Source organism: Staurois parvus, unplaced genomic scaffold, assembly GCF_062004578.1.
Source record: "Staurois parvus isolate SC_StPar_1 unplaced genomic scaffold, SC_StPar_1.0 ptg000154l, whole genome shotgun sequence".
NCBI lineage: Eukaryota > Metazoa > Chordata > Amphibia > Anura > Ranidae > Staurois > Staurois parvus.
In genome coordinates, this window is record NW_028317950.1 from 16,678,108 (window position 1) to 16,700,435 (window position 22,328).

Below are 22,328 nucleotides of genomic sequence, written 5' to 3' on the forward strand. Positions count from 1 at the left end.
CAGCTCCAGGAAGATCAAAGAAGGTCTAAAGTTACCTGTGAGTATTGTTACAATTAGAAGACGCCTATGTGAAGCCAAGCTATCTGCAAGAAGCCCCCGCAACGTCCCACTGTTGAAAAAAAGACGTGCTGAAGGGGTTACAATTTGCCAAAGAGCACATTGACTGGTCTAAAGAGAAATGGCGCAACATTTTGTGGACTGATGAAAGTAAGATTGTTCTTTTTGGGTCTAGTGGCCGGAGACAGTTTGTCAGACGACCTCCAAACACTGAATTCAAGCCACAGTACACTGTGAAGACAGTGAAGCATGGTTGCGCAAGCATCATGATATGGGGATGTTTCTCCTACTACGGTGTTGGGCCTATTTATCGCATACCAGGGATCATGGATCAGTTTGAATACATCAGAATACTTGAAGAGGTCATGCTGTCTTATGCTGAAGAGGAAATGCCCTTGAAATGGGTGTTCCAACAAGACAACGACCCCAAACACACCAGTAAACGTGCAACATCTTGGTTCCAGACCAACAAGATTGACGTTATGGAGTGGCCAGCCCAATCCCCGGATCTTAATCCAATAGAAAACTTGTGGGGTGACATCAAAAATGCAGTTTCTGAGGCAAAACCAAGAAATAGAGAAGAACTGTAGAATGTTGTCCAATCATCCTGGGCTGGGATACCTGTTCACAGGTGCCAGAAGTTGGTTGACTCCATGCAACACAGATGTACAGCAGTTCTCAGAAACAGTGCTTATACAACTAAATATTCATTAAGTGATTCAAAGGAAAGCAAAATCTTCAAACATTTTTCAGTTTATATAGTGAATGTTTGAGTTTGTAAAGAAGAATACAAACACTGCTATTTTTTTGAACAGTCTAATATTCACTTTTCTTCAATTTGTTTTAGAGGAACAACACAAATTTTATATATGTTTCTTTATGTTTTGATTTGGAATAGAATGTGTAGTGTTCCCAATGCATTTGTGTGTATGGAAATAAAAGCTATTAGAAGGATTTTTAGCTTTATTGACTTTTTTCAACACACTGCTATTATTTTGAACACAACTGTATACAGTGGACTGTTGCCACTCACAAATAAGGCTCCTGACAGGGAAGGAGTTACTGGGCTGCAATGGAAGAGAAAAAAACAAAGGATTTACTAACAATCACTTAACATTTTAACATTATTATTATTATTATTATTATACAGTATTTATATAGCGCTTAAAGGTTTGCTTAGCGCTGTACAATATAGTGGGGGACAGTACATGAGACAATACAGTAACAAAACAAAACACGAGGGGGTCAAGGGCCCTGCTCTTTCGAGCGTCCAATCTAGGAACATTCAATTATTTCAACATGAACTATAGACCAATAATCTAATTTTTTTTTATTGCTCATGAGACTTCTATTTTAGGTTACAATATTACTTTTTGAGCAATTGCAGACCGTATAGTATTTTTAAAAGGAAAATGTTTTTTTCCTTTCAAGTAGATCTAAGCTCTAAATGGACAAAATTTAGGTTGCTGAAGCACCGTGTATCATAAATGCTTGCCATTTTTTAAAAGAGGAATTCCAGGTATGATATTTTTACATTGGTCCAGCTTGGACCTGGAAGCTGAAAATGACTACAGAAGGCACCATTACTCCAGTGATCTCCTCTAGCTTCTAGGTCCTGTGCCAAGCAGCTGTCCTGCTGCTCAGTCGGTCGCCTTTCAGAGATTGCTTTGTATTTTCTCTGTGAATGCAAAGCACTTTCCGATTGGATGAGGCGAGAGTGTGACATCACCGCCCTACAATGATTTCCAGCTTCTAGAGGTCGCACACAAGTATGGTATATGCACAGTTACATTGATCCAAGCTGGACCAGTGTAACAATCTAAACATGGTGAACCTAGAATTCTTCTTTTACAGACTTTTTATATCAGTGCTGTTGATCTACTGTAGCTCCTTTAGCCACTTTTTATATGTGCACCGTCACTGGCTGCTGATCATTGCTCAGTGAGGGTTTCCTGATAGCGACAATGGCGGAACTTGTGCAATGTGTCAGCACATCCACTTATAGTTTTTACCAAGGGCACATGTGACGTGTAAGAAGGCAGGAGCATATATGGGAGACTATAGGCCATTGTGCTTATGCTCGTTGGGCAGGCATGTTTTGCAATTGTCTCCATCAGGAAACCGGCCTTGAGCAATAACTCTCATCCAGTTAGGGATTACATCTGCCACAAGTATTAACACATATTTCCATGCATTGTCAGGTGTTGCACTTGGTAATGATTGTATGATACTTTAGTTGCTTATCAGACCAACAAGCTTCTGTTAGATGTAATAGAGAAAATACAGTAAATATGGTACAAGCGGAATGTGTAATTATGGTAAACTTGATCTTTCATATTAACGTAACAAGGGACATTGGGCAGTAGAGCAGATGACGAAAATGTTCTTACACAAAAGCATAACAGCATACAGAAGCAAAAAAAAACAGTAATACACAAAGCTTTATAGCATTTATATTGCTATTATTTGCTGACTAAAGACAAAGCTCAGTGATGGAAAGCACATTAGTACAGAACAACATATTGGTGTGACTCACACAACCGAGGTGTCTGTAATCTTCATGTGTAAAACCTAAAGAAACCAAGCTGTCATCCATGACAACTTCATTCTCTTCCTTGCTTGAAGAACCTAAAAAGTCCCTGACCTAGAGCAAGTATGCAGGATGGACATTCGGACTACAAAAGCTGCATGCATGCTTTGGGTCAGGGACCTGGCAGGTAGCAGAGCAAGCAGTCTTGAAATTTGCATCTCTGGACACAGGTCAGACATTTCAGTAGCTGGATTTCTTTCCATTTGAGTTCCAACAAAATTCTGGTAGGTGCAAACATTGCTTTGTTTAATTTCAGTCTGTCTGCAGTCTGAACTGTGCTGTGCACAGAGCAACAGGACTGGGAGTAAGTAATGAGGGAGTACCCAAAGGGGCTCTCAAGCTAAAATGATTTTAAACTTTACCTTTTTTTGGGGGGGGGGGTCAAAGCCCTGTTTTGGACTCCTTGGGTTCCATGTTTGTGCATACGGGGCGATCTCAAATTGGTAGGGGCTACAGAATCTTTTGCAGTTTACAGGTGATGCACCTACTCCCTTGTTGCGCTCTGTATAGCAAATTGGAAAGCTACAGGATGATTGTTCTTATGTTTTGTTCAGTGGTGGCCCTCCCAATGTTGCCAGGCCAGGACATCCTCCAAGGCTGAGTGAGAGTGTGTATGTTGCACACCTTTGTTTATCCTTGCCTACTGTAATACCTACCTGTACTCTTGAAATTTTTAACAAAATAATTAAAAAAAAAAATTTTTAACCTTAAAGTTTAAGTTCACCTTTTGACCAAAAATAATAAATGCACATGTTTTTGCAGGTAAAAAAACATGCAGTTATTATTTTTGGTTGCAGGAGCCTGTAAAGTATTGCACTAGTGATCAGCAGATCACTGGTGCCATGCAGGTCTCCTGCAGACCTGTCAGAATATCTGCTTGCCCGTGCGGGATGTCTGTGCTTGGGCACGGGTAAAACTGCCAGTGTGAGTGCACCTTGAGAGGTCAGAGATTTTTAGGACCATCCAGGCTTGCAATTCAAAGTTAGGCAACTAACATGCTCAGTCAGAGAAGCCCCTGCATCTCTTGACAGGTCTCTTTTAAAGACCATTGAGATTGGTATGTTACAGTACCATGTGGTAAACTTTATTCACACGTGCAATGGGTTGCAGTACTATTCATTGTAAATGGCACCTCAACGTGCTGTACAGTCGTGGCCATTGCACAAAAGTGTGCTCCAATGAACGTGGCATAAGTTGTGGTGTACTGCCTTAAAAAAAGGGTGTTAATGGTACCCATCATTTGACAAAGGCATCAAAGGAAACCTTTCCAGAGAGGGATGTGGAGGTTGCCTTTGTTTTTTTAACAATCAGGAGTTCTTTATTAAAGAAAGGTATTGCACATAACAGTAGAATAGAAAAACAGTTGACATGGCAGAACATAGAATTTGAAAGCAGTACACAAGGTATCCGAAAAAAAAAAATCAGCGGCACCACATAAAATATATGCAGAATGGAGGTTGCCATTGTTAGTACCCATTCTCCAAATGCCAGGTGCCCCTTGCTCCTGGAGAGAGCATACATTATTATTGTAAAGGATTTATATAGCGCTAACTTTTTCAGCAGCGCTTCACAATATAAAGAGAGACAGTACAGTTACAATAAAATTCAACATAAGAGGGTAAAGCTGGCCATAAATGGATTGAAATTTGGCCAGTTCATCGGGGACCGGATCTATGGCCGTTTCTGTTTCTGAGAAGTGTTGGAAAATTGTTGCTCGATCAGCACTGCAGCCAATGGGCTGCATTACTTATCAGCGTATTCTGGCAGCGGAGGAATCCTCACTGTCCAGATACAATAGGGTTGATTTGCTAAAACTGGTGCAGCTCTGCATAGAAACCAATCAGCTGCAGCCGTGACCCTGGTGTTTCTTTTCGGCTAGCATCCTCCATATCCTCTGTGGGCAGCTGACTCAGGCTCACCATTCCAATTCCACTGGGGAGCCCAGGACAACTGTAAACAGTCAGGTCAGCTGCCCACAGAGGAGATGGAGGAACAGCCATTCCCTGATCTCCTCTATGAGGAATGAAGCTGGAAGCAATGAGGGTTTCATCGCTTCCGGTTTCAGTGCTGTGTTTCTGTGGCCAGTACAGCCAGGGAAGAAGCTGATTAAACAGATTTCTAATAGACCCTTGATCCCTCCATAAAGTGTACCTGTCACTGCCCAAAGGTATTCCATGGGGTGTTCTTCACACCTCATTTTAGTAATAAAGTTGAATAAAAAAAAATTTAAATATGTAAAAAAATACATTGCCATAGTATACATAAAGAAAGAATTTTAAAGCAAGCTGATGTGCAAATACAAATGCAAATGTAGGTTTAGAATACATGTAAGCAGTGATCACACCACACATGTGAGGTATTGCCATGAACATCAATTCATTCTAACACCAGGGTTCACAGTTACCGCTAAACTAATAACCTGTAAAACAGGAGTCACTAAATTGCGGTCTGCATTCCAGACACCAACCAAGTGACAGTCCTGTCCACACCAAGGCCTCACTGCTTAGCAGCCTGGGTAGCCTCATCTTCTGTGTCTACTCGCTTGCCTGATGCTCTGCTAAACACACAGAAGAGAAGAGGGAAGGAGGAACAGAAGGTCTGCATGGAGGGTGGGAGCTTTCTAACTTTTCAAATTAACAAGCGGGTGCTGGGTTGCTAGGACGCAAAGAAATCCTAGCAACCAATCACTGGCTTGTTAACAAGAAGAGTTGGGCAGCCTCTGCCTTCCATGAAGACCTGCCATTCCTCTCATCCTCTGCCCAGCTGTGAGTACACACACAGAAGAGGAGTCTGCCCTGCCGTACCTTCCACTCTCTGCCCTGTCGTGTTAATGTAGGACTGTAAAGGGGGACAGCTGTAGCTGCAATGGGGGCTGTAGTTTAATGGGGGACTTTGATGGCAGGAGGGAGCTGTATTGTGAGGGGGGTCAGTAATTGCAAAAGAGACTGTGATGTAAGGGGGGCTATGATGTAAGAAGGGGGAGCTGTGATTGAGGGGAGAGGGGTCAATGATTGCAAAAGGGGCTGTGATGTAAGGGGGCTATGATGTAAGTGGGGGGAGCTGTGATTGGGGGGGGGTGGTCAGTGATTGCAAAAGAGACTGTGATGTAAGGGGGGCTATGATGTATGAGGGGGGAACTGTGACGGGGGGGGGGGGTCAGTGATTGCAAAAGGGGCTGTGATGTAAGGGGAGCTTATGATGTAAGGGGGAGGGAAGCTGTGATGGGGGGGGTCAGTGATTGCAAAAGAGACTGTGATGTAAGATGGGCTATGATGTAAGAGGGGGGAGCTATGATTGAGGGGGCGGGGGTCCGTGATTGCAAAAGAGACTGTTATGTAAGGGGGGCTAGGATATAAGAGGGGGAGCTGTGATCGAGAGGGGCGGACTTGTGATGTCAGGAGGGGGGTTGTAATTTCAAGGGGGATTGCGATGTCGGGGCTGTGATGTAAGGAAGGAGACTGTGATGTCAGGAGGCGAAATGTGATATAAGGGGAGGGTTGTGATGTGAGTGGGGTCTGTGATTGCAAGGGGGGGCTGTGATTTGAAGAGGGGGGGAATCTGTGATTTCAGGGGGCTGTGATATAAGGAGGATGTGATGTGAGGAAGGGGGAAGCCATTTTATGGAGGTGGGGGGCATCTGTGATTACAAGGGGGCTGTGACATGCAGAGGGGGAGCTGTGAAATTGTGGGGGGGCTGTGATGTGAGGATGTCTGTGATTGCAAGGGGGGCTGTGATTTGAGGATGGGGGAAGCTATGATTGCAAGGGGGCTGTGATGTAAGTGGGTCTGTGATGTAAGGAGGGGATTATTTTTGCAAAGGAGGACTGTGATGTGAGGAAGGAGGACACTGTTTTATGAGGGAGCATCTATGATTGCAATGGATGCACCGGGGGGCTGTGATATTGGGGGGGGGGGGCTGTGACATTAAAACAAATCCTGATTTTAACATGTATGTCAAAAATGCCCCCAACGGCAAGTGGTAACACTTTATTTGTGGTGATTGGAAGCCAGTGGAGGTGTGGTGGACGCTGGTAAGTTGGACGAGTCTGGCATCAGAATTTATAGAGTATATACAGTATATAAATAACAATGTCTGACTTTACAGAAATGCACACTTGTTGCAGTGACTCAAACCTTATTGGACCCTCTTGGCCAGATTGCTAGCCAGGCAACTAGCATTTCCAAGTAAAAAAGGTCTGGATTCTTTCTTGGATACACAGAATACTAACTGGATACTAACATTTATAGGTAAAGTTGATCCAGGGAATATCAGATTGCCTCTGGGGGGGATCAAGAAGGATTTTTTTCCCCTGGAGGAGCAAATTGGATCGTGCTTTTCTGGTTTTATTTTTGCCTGGATCAACTGTGGGCATAGGATTATAACTTTTTTTGGTTGAACTGGATGGACTTTTGTCTTTTTTCAGCCAGACTAACTATGTAACTATGTAAGTGTAGGTTGGTAAAGACAGACACCATGGAGGGTGATTTACCGAAGGTAAATAAACTGTGCACTCTAGCAGGAGGTTTCCTCCATAGGTTAGGCTGCATTCACATCTGTGAATTTCATGAATGTGTGCGTTTCCTGCGCCCCAAACGTGGCCAGTAGATGCATGTTTTTGTGCAAGACAAAATGCGCGGTAAAAAAAGCGTGCCTAAAAAGGTGCAGGAGCGTCTATGGCTCATTTGTCACGTGTAGAGGCTCTTGAATGGGCTGCCCTGTGCGTATTGTGCAAAAAGCGTGCAAAGAACCCCGCATGTTCTCATTACGCTTGGCGTGAATTGGGCCTCAGTGAATGAGGCGACGCTCCGCTGATGTCCATCATCCAATCGCATGAAGCAAAAAAACGCTGTTTCCTTTTTTTTTTGTTTGATGGGTATCGTGTGCACAATGAAATCATCTCATTGAGTAAACTGTATGCAAAGTGCAGCTTCTCCCAGCAAAGTGCACAGCCTAGTTGCCTTTAGTATATCTACCCCTCCCCCCCCCCTCATGTGTGTCTATGGAAAGGTTTGCTTTCATCTGGATTCAGCAAAAACAAAATGCAAATAAAACAAACTTCATCAATCTCCGGCACACAGCTCGCTCTCCAGGCCGGGATTGATGAGTCTCTCCGGCGGACGGTCCCCTGTGTGCGCTGCGATCTGATGAAGGAACGAAGAGTCTTCTCGGGGAGGGGAGGCCACGCCCTGCTGTCAGTGCGGGGTGTGGCGGGGGGCGTGGCGTCCCGGGAGCTGTCCGCACAGCGTGGTGCTGATCGCAGACGCCGATCCTCCTGACTCCGGCTCGCGGCTCCCCCTTCGCTCAGCCGGCCGGCAGCCCCTTTAAGGGAAGAAGCAGATTGGTGTGCGCGGGGCCGGCGGAGGAGCGTGTTCCCGTGATTGGAAGTGATGGCTGAGGGATTTATCTTCCAGCATTAACTTGGAGCGCCACGGAGATTTCACAAAGCCTCTCGCCATCTGCCCGGGGCTCTGGCTGGGGAGGGGAGCTCAGCCGTCCTGCCCGGAGTTGGACTTTACACTGGAAACCCACTAAAAGTTTACTTGTAGCTGCCGGGGACCCGCCGGTCTGTGGATGTGAGCTGAATGTGAGCCCGGCAATGGGACCCCTCCGGACCTGCCATCCTCAGGTGAGCCGGGGATAGGGGGTGCTAGGCATGGAGGGGGCGAAGGAGGCAAGAAGGTGGGCGCAGGACATATAGGAGGGTGCAGGACATGAAGGTCGGTGCAGGACATATAGGAGGGTGCAGGACATGAAGGTGGGTGCTGGACATATAGGAGGGTGCAGGACAAATAAGAGGGTGCAGGACATATAGGAGGGTGCAGGACATATAGGAGGGTGCAGGACATGAAGGTGGGTGCAGGACATATAGGAGGGTGCAGGACATGAAGGTGGGTGCTGGACATATAGGAGGGTGCTGGACATATAGGAGGGTGCAGGACATATAGGAGGGTGCAGGACATATAGGAGGGTGCAGGACATGAAGGTGGGTGCTGGACATATAGGAGGGTGCAGGATATATAAGAGGGTGCAGGACATATAGGAGGGTGCAGGACATGAAGGTGGGTGCAGGACATATAGGAGGGTGCAGGACATGAAGGTGGGTGCTGGACATATAGGAGGGTGCTGGACATATAGGAGGGTGCAGGACATATAGGAGGGTACAGGACATGAAGGTGGGTGTAGGACATGAAGGTGGGTGCTGGACATATAGGAGGGTGCAGGACATGAAGGTGGGTGTAGGACATATAGGAGGGTGCAGGACATGAAGTTGGGTGCAGGACATATAGGAGGGTGCAGGACATATAGGAGGCTGCTGGACATATAGGAGGGTGCAGGACATGAAGGTGGGTGTAGGTCATATAAGAGGGTGCAGGACATGAAGGTGGGTGTAGGACATGTAGGAGGGTGCAGGACATGAAGGTGGGTGTAGGACATATAGGAGGGTGCAGGACATATAGGAGGGTGCAGGACATATAGGAGGGCGCAGGACATATAGGAGGGTGCGGGACATGTAGGAGGGTGCAGGACAGGAAGGTGGGTGTAGGACATATAGGAGGGTGTGGGAAATTAAGGTGGATGCAGGACATATAAGAGGGTGCATGCAGGACATATAGAAGGGTGCAGGACATATAGGAGGGTGCAGGATATGAAGGTGGGTTCAGGACATATAGGAGGGTGCAGGACATGAAGGTGGGTGCAGGACATATAAGAGGGTGCAGGACATATAGGAGGGTGCAGGACATGAAGGTGGGTGCAGGACATATAGGAGGGTGCAGGACATGAAGGTGGGTGCAGGACATATAGGTGGGTGCAGGACATATAGGAGGGTGCAGGACATATAGGAGAGTGCAGGGCATATAGGAGGGTGCAGGACATGAAATTGGGTGCAGGACATATAGGCAGGTGCAGGACATGAAAGTGGGTGCAGGTGCAGGACATGAAGACCAGTGCAGGAGATATAGGAGCGTAAAGGACATATAGGAGGGTGCAGGACATATAGGAGGGTGCAGGACATGGAAGTGGGCAAAGGAGGCATGAAGGAGGGTGCAGAACATGGAAGAAGGCAAAAGGAGGCATGAAGGTGGACACTGGATATGAAGGTGGACACAGGACAGTAGTCACAAGACATAAACATGGAAAAAGGACGGAAGGTGGGTGCAAGACATGAAGGAAGGTGCAGGACATGAACGTTGGCATAGGACTTGAATATGAGCCCAGTACATTAAAGAGGGCTCAGGGCATAAAGATGGGCACAGGACACGGAAGTGGGCAAGGGAGGCATGAAGGTGGACACTGAACATGGTGGGCATAAGACATTAACTTGGGCAGAGGACATAAAGTTGGGCAAAGGAGGTATAAAGTTGGATGCTGGGCAAAAAGGTGTACTCGGGACATGGTAGGTACAGGACATGAAGGAAGGCACAGGACAGGAAGGAGGGTACAGGTCATGGTGAGTACATGTGATGAAGGAGGGTACAGGACATAAAGGAGGGTACAGGTGATGGTGGGAATAGAACATGAACGAGGGTACAGGACACAAAGGTAGGCACAGGATACAAATGAGGGTACATGGAAGTGGGCAAATGAGCCGTGAAGGTGGACACAGGACATGTAGGCATAGGAGGCATGAAGGTGGATGCAGGACATGGTAGGCACAGGACATGAAGGAGGGTACATGTCATGGTGAGAACAGGACATGAATGATGTTACAGGACATGAAGGAGAGTACAGGACAAGAAGGAGGGCATGGGACATGAAGGAGGGTACAGAAGATGGTGGGCAAAGGACATAAAGAAGGGAACAGGACATGGTGGGCACAGGACATAAAGGTGGGCACAGGACATGGTGGGTACAGGACATGAACAATGGTACAGGACATGGAGGAAGGCACAGAACAAGAATTAGGGTACAGGACATGGTGGGCATGGGACATGAATAAGGGCACTGGACATGGTGGGCACAGGACATAAATGAGGGTACAGGACATGGCAGGCACAGGGCATGGATGAGGGTACAGGACATGGTGGGTACAGGACATGAACAATGGTACAGGACATGGAGGAAGGCACAGAACAAGAATTAGGGTACAGGACATGGTGAGCATGGGACATGAATAAGGGCACTGGACATGGTGGGCACAGGACATAAATGAGGGTACAGGACATGGCAGGCACAGGGCATGGATGAGGGTACAGGACATGGTGGGCACTTGACATGATGGGCACAGGGCATGAAGGAGGACACAACATATGAAGGTGAGCAAAGGACATGAAGATGGACACAGATCATGGTGGGCACAGAGCATGAAAATGGGCACTAGGCGTAAAGGAGGGAAGAGAACATGAAAATAGGCACATGACATGGAAGGCATAGGTCAATCACTCCCTGGCACTGGGGAGCTCACATCCAAACATCCTCCTATAGTCCACCAGGTACCGTCTGGTGAGTCATTTGCCCCCATCACACATCCTCTTCTCATAGCAGAAAACTACATTTACATGTACTTGGATTACTGTATTTATAGTAATCTGAGATTAATCTTCTCTCTGTTGGTTTAACCAATTCATTGACTAGAGTCTCCTTTTCTCCAACTTTTTGAAGGGGCTTTCAGTAAGTAATGTGAGTTTGGTGCACATGCTGCAGTGAGCACTGTATCAATGGAATTGAGAATCTTTGAAGTCTAGGTCTTACACTAATGTTCATTTATCTCCTACCTGTCTATCTGACATGCATCCTTTTCATTTGCATCTATCTATCTATCTATCTATCTATCTATCTATCTCTCCATGCCCCTTGGTTGTATAAAGAATTAAATAGGTAGCACAAAACTGATTAAATATCTGTACATCTGCATGTAATAAACTTTGAATATACAGTTTTTAAAGTGATAGCTAGGAATACATCTCTGTAGATCTTACATATTTGTCCATCTGTCTCATAATTGTCTATCTGTCAGTTAATTCCAGTTGCATATCTGTCTATCTATCTATCTATCTATCTATCTATCTATCTATCTATCTATCTATCTATCTATCTATCTCTATCACAGCTTGGTTGTATACATATTAAATAGACAGAACAAAACTGACTGAATATCTAAAATATATTTATGTAATATAGACTTGCCCTAAACTGAAGACATACATTTTTCATCAGTGTGTAAAGTTTTAAAAGTTATATCCAAAGCACAACATTTTCTATATTAAAACTTCTGGCGATGTTTCAGAGTGCTGTGTATTGAAATTCATATACATTCATATACATTCGCCTGTTTATTTAAATGCATTAGCAGGTAGGTGTATTAGGAAAAGGAGTAAAAAAGCAATAGTATACAGCAGTCTTTATTTCATAACTGCTATCTAGAGTTCATTTCAGATTAATAAGCACTGTGCAGTTCTGAATATATCGTTAAGTTTCTGGAGCTTGTTCACTGGGTCCCGTGTACAGAGTGTAAGCTGTAAAAATCAAATACCATGGATAGGCAGAAATGAGTTAGATAAATACCGCAGATAGAGATAGATAGATAGATACATAGATAATGAGATAATGAGTTAAATATCTATGTACTCCCCACCAGTCATAATAAAATTGGCAACTCAAAGGGCCCTTAAATTTGTATTTTAACTCTTTAGTCACTAAGACATCTACACCAACCTAGAACTGCAAGCTGCCCCTTCCGTGGCAGGCATAGGGTACCTGCACCTGATTTGGAGAAATGTGATGTGAATGGGGCTCAGGATATAAACAGGAGACATTGTAATGAGGGGATTGTAGTCTCAACATTACAGACATGCAGCCTAGATATAGCTGTAATGTCAGATTAGTTTGTATGGGAGCTCTCCTACTGCTAGTGGATCAGTTCATAGAAACATTTGCAGTGCAAGCAGATTCTCTCCAGATTGACAAATAAACAGCGGCTCTGCTACTTGATCTGCATATTAAGCTATTTTATTACATATTCTGATTTGCATTCCTCCTTCCAGTACAGTCATTTCTGCTGCTCTCTGAGTTTTCTTAACTATTAGCAGCACCCTCTGTATACCACACACTCCCACCACAGCTTCTCACGATTACTATAAGGCTAGATAGATAGATAGATAATGGGGTAGATAGATAGATATTGGTTGGTTATTTGTATAGGTAGGGTAGATAGATAGATAGATAGATAGATAGATAGATAGATAGATAGATAGATAGATAGATAGATAGATAATGGGGTAAATAAATATTGGTTGAGATCTATAGGTAGGGTAGATAGACAGATGATAGATTGATAGACAGATAGATAGATAGATACATACATACATACATACATACATACATACATACATACATAGATAATGGAATAGATAGATAAGTTGTAAATAGATAGATATTAGGGAAAATAGATCAATAGATAGAAAGATAGATATAAAGATACATAAATAAAGAGATAGATAGATAGATAGATAGATAGATAGATAGATAGATAGATAGATAGATAGATATTGGTTTGATATCTGTATAGGTAGGGTAGATAGATAGATAGATAGATAGATAGATAGATAGATAGATAGATAGATAATGGACTAGATAGATATGTTGTAGATAGATAGATAGATAGATAGATAGATAGATAGATAGATAATGGGGTAAATAAATATTGGTTGGATATCTATAGGTAGGGCAGATAGACATGATTGATAGATAGATAGATAGATAGATAGATAGATACATAGATAGATACATAGATACATAGATACATAGATACTGGAATAGATAGATAAGTTGTAAATAGATAGATATTAGGGAAAATAGATCAATAGATAGATAGATAGATAGATAGATAGATAGATAGATAGATAATAATTGGGATAGATAGATAGATAGATAGATAGATAGATAGATAGATAATGAATAATTGGGATAGATAGATAGATAGATAGATAGATAGATAGATAGATAGATCATGGAATAGATAGATAAGTTGTAAATAGATATTAGGGAAAATAGATCAATAGATAGATAGATAGATAGATAGATAGATAATGAATAATTGGGATAGATAGATAGATAGATAGATAGATAGATAGATAGATAGATAGATAATGAATAATTGGGATAGATAGATAGATAGATAGATAGATAGATAGATAGATAGATAGATAGACAGATATATATATAGACTGAGCAGCTAGATATATAAATAGAGTGATGCAGAGATAATAATGCAAATGGATAATTTTTTAGGTTTCATAAGTCTGTCCAATTCCTAAAATACTACCTAATTCTTCTGCATAATAATAAATCACTCCTCCAGGAATGTGTGTCACATTTAAAATATTTATATGATTTAACTCTGTAATCAGGCTCCCGGCTGAGGGGGAATGAATCTCTCAGCTCAGTGTGCAAGAACAGAGTCTGGAAGGCACAGAACTTTTCAGGAACCGGTACTTCCAGCATCATCTTCCCTATAAAACTCAAGGCAGGCGAACGTCCTGCGTCTGCTAGTCCCCTGCATAAAAACCATAAACTTAAGGCAAAAATAAATTCAAAATAGTACGCTAAAAAGAACAGCTTATACCTAAAGAACATTCTATACTGTGCCATCAAATAATTCCTCCCCTGGATATGTCCCTTTCAAGGCCTAAAAGGCAGTGTAAAATTTAAATAATGGTTTCTATGAAAGATCTTTATTAGTTTGGAATCATGTTTCTGGCGCACAGTAATCTGTCCAGCAAATTCCTAGAGAAATTCTGTCAACTGACAGTTTTTTTTTAAAGCGTTTTTTATTGCCATATGCTAACAAATACATATCCAAATATGCATATATGTCAAAAAACATTAACAATCCATCAAATGGTAGGAATGTTACATTCTTCCAAGATTTATGACATATCTATCATACATCTGATCACTGTATGGAAAACTGACAGTTTTAAGTGTTAGCTTACTGTGCAACACACATATATATCACAAAGATATCTTTTTAATTCTCTTTTTTAATCATCATCAGGAAGATATTAAAACTGTTTTCCACTGCTGACCCCTCAGCAACTGCAGTATGCATTTAAAGAAATAAACCCAATTTTTACATTGTTTCCATTACTGCAATCTTGCCTCATATGTAAAAGATTCATTTTAAGTGACTCTAACTGGTGTTTGATGGCAGGAAATGGTTAATGGAAGAAGAGATGTCTACAAAAAATATTCAGTCAATACAAGGAAGAGTGAAAAAAAAAACATAGAAGGAGACTCGGGTTACAATCTAATTTTGTGTTCACAATACTTTGCTTATCAGTCCCCAGTGGTGAGTAAGTTCTCCTAAAAGGAGGGAACAGGGATCGATCCTCTGCTTCCAGTGTATGCCTGGCTGGCATCTAATAATGCCTGCTGAAAATTTATATGTCACCGGCAAAATTCAGCCTGATAAATGGAGCTCGGAGGGAGAGAGGGCAGCAAAAGCTAAACTTTCTCCGCTGTCACAATGACTCCTGACGCTGCTGACCAGCGGCGTCATTTGTGCGCTATTATTTACAAAACGCTACAACAGATTGAATCAGGCTCAGTATAGCTATGTGCCAGAGAGACGAAAAGGGGTGATTACACCTCATGTGGGATTACAGAATAGAAAAAAATGCTTGCAATAAAAAAAAAAAGAATTGGGCCTTAAAAAATATGCTGCAATGAATGATAATGGATGGGAAGTAAATTCATGGCCAGTGAAATATATAGATAGATACTCAGAAAATAGACAAAGCTTGGATATCTGTGTAGGTAGGGTAGATAGATCGATGATAGATAGATAGATAGATAGATAGATAGATAGATAGATAGATAGATAGATAGAAAGATAAAGGAATGGATGGATGAGGTTAGAAGGATAGATAGGTAGATCATTGATAGATGGTGAATGGATGGATATGTAAATATATACTGACAGTCATAAAAACAAACACAAATGTATTAAGGCCAATATAAATAATTAGAATGTTCTTACTGTCTGACAGATGATGGAAGAATGTATAGATGGATACTCAGTCATAAAAGTTCTCTTAAAAGCTATAAGGCCCATGTAAATAATTAGATAGTTAATACTACGATGGACAGGTAGAAAGAAAGATAGATAGATAGATAGATAGATAGATAGATAGATAGATAGATAGATAGATAGATAGATAGATAGATGATGGAGGCATGGATGGATATGCACTGTGATAAAAGTAACCACAAATGGTATAAGGCCAATGTACGGTAAATAAGATAGAAATGTAATAGAAAGTCATTGCTGATTGATAGATGATGAATGGATGGATGGATACTCAGTCATAAAAATGTTCTCAAATGCTATAAGGCCCATGTAAACAATGAGATATTTATTACTAAAATAGATAGATAATTGAAAAACAGATAGAGTTATAAAACTTCCCATAAATTCTATAGGGCCAATGTAAATAATACGTTATAACAAAAATAGATAGATAGATAGATAGATAGATAGATAGATAATGGATGCATGGATGGATAGATGGATATTCACAGTCATAAAAGGAACCACAAATACTATAAAGCCAATGTAAATAATTAGAAACTACTACAATACATGGGCGGATGGATAAATAGATAATGGATAGATACGGTATATATATATATGAAATTAATAGATATATGGAGAGATAGATATACACACAATATTTTTTAATATACTGTACACATATTTATTGTTTACACTATGCTTGTAGAATGAATCTTGTTCCAGGTCTGGTAGTAAAGGGGTTAAGATTGAGCAGTAATGTGTTTGCCATACCCCCCCTTGGGAGATGTATAGATATTATCTACTGGAACCAAAAACAATAAAAGAAATGTATTTACTGATCACCGCAAAGTAGAATCTTATATAGCCACCAAGCATGAACTGGTAGAACATGCTGAAACTTCCAGTTCCTTCACCGCTGGTTGCCCTTCCTTTCCTTAAAGGGATATTTGTACACCAAGCTTTACAATAAATAATGCATTGTACACTCTCTTACATTTTCACTTACAGCCTCCACTCCCTGGCTCCATCCCCTATATACAATCATTATTTTATGAGCTATAACCCACTCTGTGCTCTCACTGGGTCATAACTAGGGTCTGGACGTTCACAGCAATAAAAATGGATACAAATAGTAAATCCATTGTTCAGGGCCAGAGAAATATGACTGCTAGATATGTGGATAGAAAAGTATTTGTTCCAAAGAATTAACTATCAGAAACAAATGTCATATAGGATTTTCAGATGACTCTTTCAGAATCCATATACTGTTACAGTATACAGTATCTATAAAAAAAATAGATAGATAGATAGATAGATAGATATTTAATGTTTTTTTAAATGGGTTCTGTTAGTTGCAATTATATACGTCATACTTTATAAGTTCGTACCAGGGTCTGTACATTCCAGCTTTGTTATATATAACACAGACATCAATTGCCCTTAAAGTGTATGTAAACCCAAAAACAAAACTATAATACAGTGCAGGTTATCAGTCCTTAGATGTGGTGGCTACCTATAGAGGAGCAGCATTGTCATCCTATGATGGGACTAAAGAACATATCACCTCTTTTCTTCTCTATAACATAAAGGGGGGGTCTTCTGTAGTGAAAAGGAATAGTTGAAAACAATGATACCTGCTAACAGCACAGGCAGTAAAGGAAGTTATCAGCTTACTAGATTTTAGATATGATCAGTAGATATTTTTCACACCTATCAAACAGACATAACATAACATAACACTTTCATTAGTATATTTAAAGGGCAACTCCACTTTCGTACATAGCATAATATAGCGTATACAATTGCTACACAAATTACCTTTCCTCTTCAATCTGCAGCAATTTTCCGTAAAATTCAATGCAGTATGGCTACTTGGAGGCTTTTTTATACAGATGGTGTACAGAACGCCCCCCCCACCCCCACCCCGATATGTAATTTCCTGGTTGCGTGATTGACTTACTGATTTTCCCAGAAGTCTGTACCTAAATACAAGTCAGATTTTGGGCATCCCCTGCAACAACATATCCTTTTTGGTTAGATACTTCCAAGGGGAAAACACGTCTAAAGGGATGCAGACCCTGCCACTTTCCTCAGTAGAGCCTTGCTGGTTCGGCAGCTGATTGTTACTTATGATATCACTCCCATACAGATTCACTCTGCACATGGACACAGCCAAACAAACAGCTATTTCTTCAGAATAACAAAAGGTAGGACTCTGCAACAAAGTTTGGTAAAATGCCTGCAATGTACAAATATTTTTTTTGCTCAATAAAAGTGGAGTTACTCTTTTACAGACCAAAAAAAAGAGCAAATAAGAGTTACTAATTTTCTGGATTTACAGACACTTGTTACAAACACTTTTCTAACAACTGTTAGAAAAACATTATACATTTTGCTTTTTGGTTAGCATTTGAATAATAGATTTTTTTTTGCATAGCAGTCATTCAAACAGGCTGGTTGCACTGTCTGACATATAACTAGTTGCTAGAGAGGGCACCTAAACATATTTATGTGATATCTGATCATTAAACTATGTCATGACAAGGAAATTAAATTGTGAACCTTCCTCTATAATTACATTCAGGAATATGTTAAAATAGCTTGAAATGAGTTACTTGCAGAAAAAAACAAAAACAAAAACTTACTTATTTAGATTTGTGTTTGCATTCAGAGAAGATTTGTTTTTTAATCTTTGCAGAAAACAGATATAAACAATAATAATACTGAAATACCAATAATTATAATATTATTATTGTATAGATCTATTTTATGCATAGTTGACTTCCTGTCCGGGAGATCAGTTGAGAACATGACATCAGTCTCTCCCCAGCCTGAGATGGCAGGCAGCATTATCCAGTTGGATGCACTCTCCTCAGCATTTATTAATATCATATAAATAATTAAATATAATGAAAGTCCAGGTATAAGATATATAAAAATATATAAACTCAATTGTTATATTTATTTGAGATAAATCATATTTCAAGGACAAGCTGTGAGGATAGAAACATGAGAGTTGTCATAAATTTGGTCATTAAAAGGTGCAGTCTTTGGGGCTTTTATGCTGATCCTCTGGAACAAGCATGCAGGCAGTGAAGTCTAAAAAGTCATGAATAGTGACATGAGTAGTGAAATCAGAGCCTATACTTTAAAAAAAATCATATTAGCAGTGGCCGCTTCCATATATCTGTTTTAACAAGTTCTCCTAAAATGTAGTGACCCCATATTCTGTCATTTCCAGGGGTGTAGGCGTATTTTAAAAGGCATTGCAGAGAACTCTAGTGATAATTAACAGTGATGACTATTAGCCAATCAACTTTCACCTTTCAAAACAGGACAGTGAAAGATTATTTCTAATTGGCGGTTGTCAATTACTGCATTTTGTCTCTCTCTCTCTCTCTCTCTATATATATATTATATATATATATATTAGCAATGTTCTAATATGTCTAATATTGTCCAATTGTGTTATATATCCCAGTGATATATATTATGCTTATGCTTTTGTTTGTAGATGTGCATTTTTATATCATGTTATTGTACAATATTTGCAGGATTTCTGTAAATATTTGTAAACAACTGCAATATAATTTTTAAAAATGACATTTTCCCATGCACCCAATAGTAGAGGCTTCTAACATGTGTTAACAGACGTTATCATACTATCATATATTCCTGTGAGTCCTGGAAATGCGCATTAGCAGCAGAAAAATTAGGCTGTTTCATCATTGTGCAATACAGCACATGATCTGAACTGGCTACATAGACTTCATTTTTTGCAGCTCCTGCTTTTAATTGCAAAACAATTATTCATTACATCTCAGAAAAATACCCAGATATGAAATGGCCCTCGGTTTCTGGTGCTGCTTATTTAAAAATTAACCAATCCCCTAAATTTCAGTATAATATGTTGTTTGCCCCCACCTTGTTTTAAACAGTTTCAGTGGGCACCATGCTGTGTCTGTGCCTGCCGCCTCTTTTGACAGGTATGGGGTATGCTCCTAATATTTTTTTTTAATTTTACAAATGCCTATGATTGCTAAGAGCACATGTAACCTGTATGGGTTGAAAACTGAGTAATCTCTTATTTACCTATACTGGCAGGCATCTGAATGCAGTTCCATCCTTCTTCTAAAGTTCCCTGGGAGTACTAAAGCACCCAAGAATGCAGTGGCTGTTATATGCAAATATTGACTTCATCTAGAAAGTCAATGACTGCCAACAATCCTTCATACATCTTACTGGTCAGTGAGGTCACCCAATAAGGACATAGGAAGGGATGGGTCAGACACCCCTGAATGTTTCTATTACCACATAGTAAACAATTAGTCTTTGTCCTTGAAAATGTCCTTGTTTTTGCTGTGAACTATGGCATCTTCTCAGTCCTATATTTTGCTTCTTATTCTTAGTCCTCATCATAGCCTTGGGTTGATTAACGTAAAGCATATCTAAACCCAATAACAAATATTACATTTATTGCAGCTTACCAATTCTTAGATGTGGTGGCTCTATTAGTTTTCCTTTTTTCATCTTTTTTTCCTTTATTTTCACCTGGTGATCAGTTATTCCAGCCAAAGTCCAACAAAAGTGACACAGAGTTAAGACACACACTTTATTTAACATTGACAGGGATGCTTACAATGGTCAGTCAGCTTTTATTAATTTCTGTAAAACTTTTATCCAAAGAGAAAAACTGTTCATCTAACTGCCTAAAAAGTGTTAGCTGGTGTTTGTCTTTAATATTTGAGTCATTTATGTAAAGCCAATCTACTTCTACAAATCAGTCCACAAATCAGTCTAACACCCCGCACTCGCCACAGGTCAACAATGCTACTGTCCAAGGGTGGCTATGTTGTTCCTCCAAAGAAACAGTAGAAGAGTAAGTGTAGCCATCCTTAGACAGAAACTGTGTTGTTGATCAGATTACCAGGTGAAAAAACAAAATAGAATCCTAAAAAAAAGGAAAACAAATGCAACCACCACATCTACAGATACAATATATTCAGTTTTTGGTTTAGGGTTAGATACATTTTAAAGTGTAACTGTGATCAGTCTTGGTACCTTTAAATGTTTACATATACTTAAAAGAGAAGGCGAATTCAAAGATGCCTCACTGTCCTCTGTAGCTCAAGTTACCTTGGAGCAATTCATCCTCAAATTTCACAGCAGCAGTTCTGAAACTGTTTACATTGTTTTCTCAGAGGCTCAAATCTTCATCCTTGAGCCCTTTTTCTTTGTGTACTTTAGAGATTTGAGCCTCTGCTGGGAGCAGGGGTGACCGCTGTGTGCTGAACTGCTGAGAGAAGAACTTTCATTGTGAAATTTTAGTGTCCATAGTACCTACAGCTACAGAGGTTATTTACTTGAATGTCTATAGTATTCCAGGGGTAAATGTTAAACCTGTGAACAAATTTGGGTTTTCTAAGACGTGCTAAGTAAAATGCACCTATTGCTTAGGAAAAAAAAATAAAACTGGCACCAGAAAATTATAGGTGTTATTGTGATGTGTGTATTATAATATCATAATTACCATGAATTATTACTATTATTTTATTTTATATATATATATATATATATATATATATAGTCTATAAGCGGCTGTTAAAAGTACATACTCAAGTGAAAACAAATTAGCTTTTGTACCTCAACCTTCCATTTTTTTCTCTTAAGTGTTGTGGTCCTGCAATGCTCCGAGCCGGTACAGATTCTTGGACTGGAAGCCAGACTGGGTTTATAAGGGCAAAGTAGACCCTGGCCTAGGAAGACAACACTTATGGAAGTGGCAGTTGTCCCTTCATTTGTTAACTTATCACATTTCTTTTTTGTGTAAACCTAGAGGGAATAAAGGTTAACAAATCAATACTTTCATTCTGGAGTACCATAGACTGCACCTGGCCTTTGTAAATGAAAAGTAATAATACTGTAAATGTGCTTACATAGGGGTGACACCTAATGAACTTCTTGTGCCTTTTTCACAAATAACCAATAGGATAATACTTACAGCTTACCTTGCAAGTGCAGCCGGGCGTAACATAACCTGTTACTAAACCCACAACAGTAAAATCAGTCTGTGTATGCATGAAAGCATGCTTGTTATACTCACTGTTGAACCTAAGGGGTTAATCCTCCACATTGTGTAAAAAGTCTGTTTGATCCTGTCTTCTCTGATTCTGCAATCTTCTAAAAATCCCCAATCCATCTGCTGATAGTACAGAGCTCCAAGAGTTACTCTGCACATGCTCAGTTTAGTGAATATGGCTAGAGAGCTTTTTTTTTTCTTTGGGAGGGTGCATGTGATCAGCAGAGGGACAATCAGAACTGTCCAGACAGAGGGTCAGGGGATATTTAGCCTCATAGGAGAGTCAGATGAGAATGAAAACTCCTCCTATAAGCTTTAAGCAGTGCTCAGCTGAACACTGATAGAAGTCACATAACTGCTATATACTGCTGATGAGAAAAGGTATTTAGCAGTTTATATTTACTAAAATAATTCCATTTCCATGTTCTGTGTACTGTGGGAGACCAGGTATAGTCAATACAGGGTCCTGGGTTTAGTAATGTAATTGCATAAAACAAATGGGAATGTATAGTAGTCTTGTGTGTGTGTTTGTGTGTGTGTGTATATATATATATATATATGTGTGTGTGTGTGTAATTTTATTTTT

General features: G+C 40.5%; 1 protein-coding gene across 2 annotated transcripts in view; it reads left to right on the top strand.

The window, feature by feature from the left end:
* The first annotated feature begins 7,876 nt into the window (after nucleotides 1-7,876).
* NTNG2 (netrin G2) overlaps nucleotides 7,877-22,328 on the top strand; it is a 175,627-nt gene continuing 161,175 nt past the window's right edge. Inside the window, exon 1 of one of the 2 annotated variants that reach the window (XM_089675115.1) lies at nucleotides 7,877-8,274. The gene's annotated coding sequence lies outside the window, so the exon portion shown is untranslated. The remainder of the gene's footprint in view (nucleotides 8,275-22,328) is intronic. The other variant, XM_089675117.1, reaches the window with a different exon arrangement.